Genomic DNA, 3,183 nt, shown 5'->3' with positions numbered 1-3,183 from the left:
CTGGATTAAGTGTCCTGCCCTGCCCCTTTAAGACTTCCAAAAAGCACCCGCCAAAGCAAAACAACGACCACCAAAAAAAAAAAAAAAAAAAAGAAAAAATTTTTAAATTAAAAAAAAAAAATTTTTTTTAATTAAAAAAAAAGGTGGTCGCTCATTTCTCTTTATTCTCCGGTGCCAGCCTCAGGCGTCTGCTCACTGGTCTTGCTGCCCTGTTTCCCTAGTATTGGGTTCCCTATCCCTTTAAGACTTTCAAAAAGCGCTCGCCAAAACAAAACAGCAAAAAAGCAAAAAAAAAAAAAATGTTCGCATGCTTTTCTTATGTCCTCCGGCACCCGGCCTCCAGTGCCCGCTCACTGTTCTTGCTGCCCTGTTTCCCTAGCATCCAGGGCCCCCTGGGCACGTACTGTGTCTGCAGTCTGGCTCGGATGGCTGGGGCTGGGTGTTCGGCAGTCCTGTGCTCCGTCTCCCTCCCGCTCTGCCTATTCTTCTCCCGCCGGGAGCTGGGGTGAGGGGTGCTCGGCTCCCGCCGGGCCGGTGCTTGTATCTTACCCCCTTCGCGAGGCACTGGGTTCTCTCAGGTGTGGATGTGGTCTGGATATTGTCCTGTGTCCTCTGGTCTTTATTCTAGGAAGGGTTGTCTTTGTTATATTTTCATAGATATATGTTGTTTTGGGAGGAGATTTCTGCTGCTCTACTCACGCCGCCATCTTCCACCCCTTTTTTTTTTTTTAATGTACAATATCATGTCATCTGCAAACAGGGACAGTTTGACTTCTTCCTTACCAATCTGGATGCTTTTTATTTCTTTGTGTTGTCTGATTGCCGTGGCTAGGACCTCCAGAACTATGTTGAATAAAAGTGGGGTGAGTGGGCATCCTTGTCTTGTTCCTGATCTTAAAGGAAAAACTTTCAGCTTCTTGCTGTTAAGTATGATGTTGGCTGTGGGTTTGTCAGATATAGCCTTTATTATGTTGAGGTACTTACTTTCTATACCCAGTTTGTTGAGAGTTTTTATCATGAATGGATGTTGAATTTTATAGAATGCTTTTTTAGCATCTATGGAGGTGATCACATGGTTTTTGTCCTTCTTTTTGTTAAACTGGTGGATGATGTTGATGGATTTTCGAATGTTGTACTATCATTGCATCCCTGGGATGAATCCCACTTCATCATGATGGATGATCTTTTTGATGTATTTTTGAATTTGGTTTGCTAATATTTTGTTGGGTATTTTTGCATCTATGTTCATCAGGAATATTAGTCTGCAATTTTCTTTTTTTGTGGTGTCTTTGCCTGGTTTTTGTGTTTGGGATGAGTTTTGGAGTATTCCCTCCTCTTCCACTTTTTGGAAAACTTTAAGGAGCATAGGTATTAGATCTTCACTAAATGTTTGATAAAATTCAGTGGTGAAACCATCTGGTTCAGTTTTGTTCCTAGGTTAGTTTTTTGATTACCAATTCAATTTCCTTGCTGGTAATTGATCTATTCAGATTTTCTGTTTCTTCCTGGGTCAGCCTTGGAAGGTTGTATTTTTCTAGAAAGTTGTCCGTTTCTTCTAGGTTATCCAGTTTGTTAGTACATAATTTTTCATAGTATTCTCTAATAATTCTTTGTATTTCTGTGGGGTCCGTCGTGATTTTTCCTTTCTCGTTTCTGATTCTGTTTATGTATGTAGACTCTCTTTTTTTCTTGATAAGTCTGGCTAGGGATTTATCTATTTTGTTTATTTTCTCAAAGAACCAGCTCCTGCTTTCATTGATTCTTTCTATTGTTTTATTCATCTCGATTTTATTTATTTCTGCTCTAATCTTTATTATGTCCCTCCTTCTACTGACTTTGGGCCTCGTTTATTCTTCTTTTTCTAGTTTCGTTAATTGTAAGTTTAGACTGTTCATTTGGGATTGTTTTTCTTTTCTGATGTAGGCCTGTATTGCAATATACTTCCCTCTTAGCACGGCCTTTGCTACATCCCACAGATTTTGCAGTGTTGAATTATTGTTGTCATTTGTCTCCATATATTGCTTGAGCTCTGTTTTAATTTGGTCATTGATCCATTGATTATTTAGGAGCATGTTATTAAGCCTCCATGTGTTTGTAGGCTTTTTCATTTTCTTTCTGTAATTTATTTCTATTTTCATACCTTTGTGATCTGAGAAGCTGGTTGGTACAATTTCAATCTTTTTGAATGTACTGAGGCTCTTTTTGTGGCCTAGCATATGATCTATTCTTGAAAATGTTCCATGTGTGCACTTTAGAAGAATGTGTATCCTGCTGCTTTTGGATCGAGTGTTCTGTAGATGTCTGTTAGGTCCATCTGTTCTAATACATTGTTCAGTGCCTCTGTCTCCTTACTTATTTTCTTTTTGGTTGATCTGTCCTTTGGAGTGAGTGGTATGTTGAAGTCTTCTAACATGAATGCATTGCATTCTGTTTCCCCCTTTAATTCTCTTAGTATTTGTTTCACATACGTAGGTGCTCCTGTGTTGGGTGCATAGATATTTATTATGGTTATATCCTCTTGTTGGACTGACCCCTTTATCATTATGTGATGTCCTTCTTTGTCTCTTGTTACTTTCTTTGTTTTCAAGTCTATTTCATCTAATACAAGTACTGCAACTCCTCCTTTTTTCTCCCTATTAGTTGCATGAAATATCTTTTTCCATCCCTTCAGTCTGTGTATGTCTTTGGGTTTGAAGTGAGTCTCTTGTAGGCAGCATATAGATGGGTCTTGTTTTTTTAAATCCATTCAGTGACTCTATATCTTTTGATTGGTGCATTCAGATAATTTACATCTAGGGTGATTATCGATAGGTATTTACTTACTGCCATTGCAGGCTTTAGATTCGTGGTTACCAAAGGTTCAAGGGTAATTCCCTTACTAGCTAATTTAACTCACTTAGTATGCTATTACAAACACAACCTAAATGTTCTTTTATCTTCCTCCTTTTTCTTCCTCCTCCATTCTTTATATATTAGGTATCATATTCTGTACTCTCTGACTATCCCTTGATTGACTTTGGGGGTAGTTGATTTGATTTTGCATCTGCTTAGTAATTAATTATTCTACTTTGTTGTGGTTTTATTTCCACTGGTGATAACTATTTAGTCTTAGGAATACTTCCATCTAAGGCAGTCCCGCCAAAATGCACTTTAGAGGTGGAGTGTGGGAGGTAAATCCTCTCA

The sequence above is a fragment of the Manis pentadactyla genome, chromosome 3, assembly GCF_030020395.1.
Source record: "Manis pentadactyla isolate mManPen7 chromosome 3, mManPen7.hap1, whole genome shotgun sequence".
NCBI classification, from domain to species: domain Eukaryota; kingdom Metazoa; phylum Chordata; class Mammalia; order Pholidota; family Manidae; genus Manis; species Manis pentadactyla.
Note: the sequence above shows the minus strand (reverse complement) of the source record.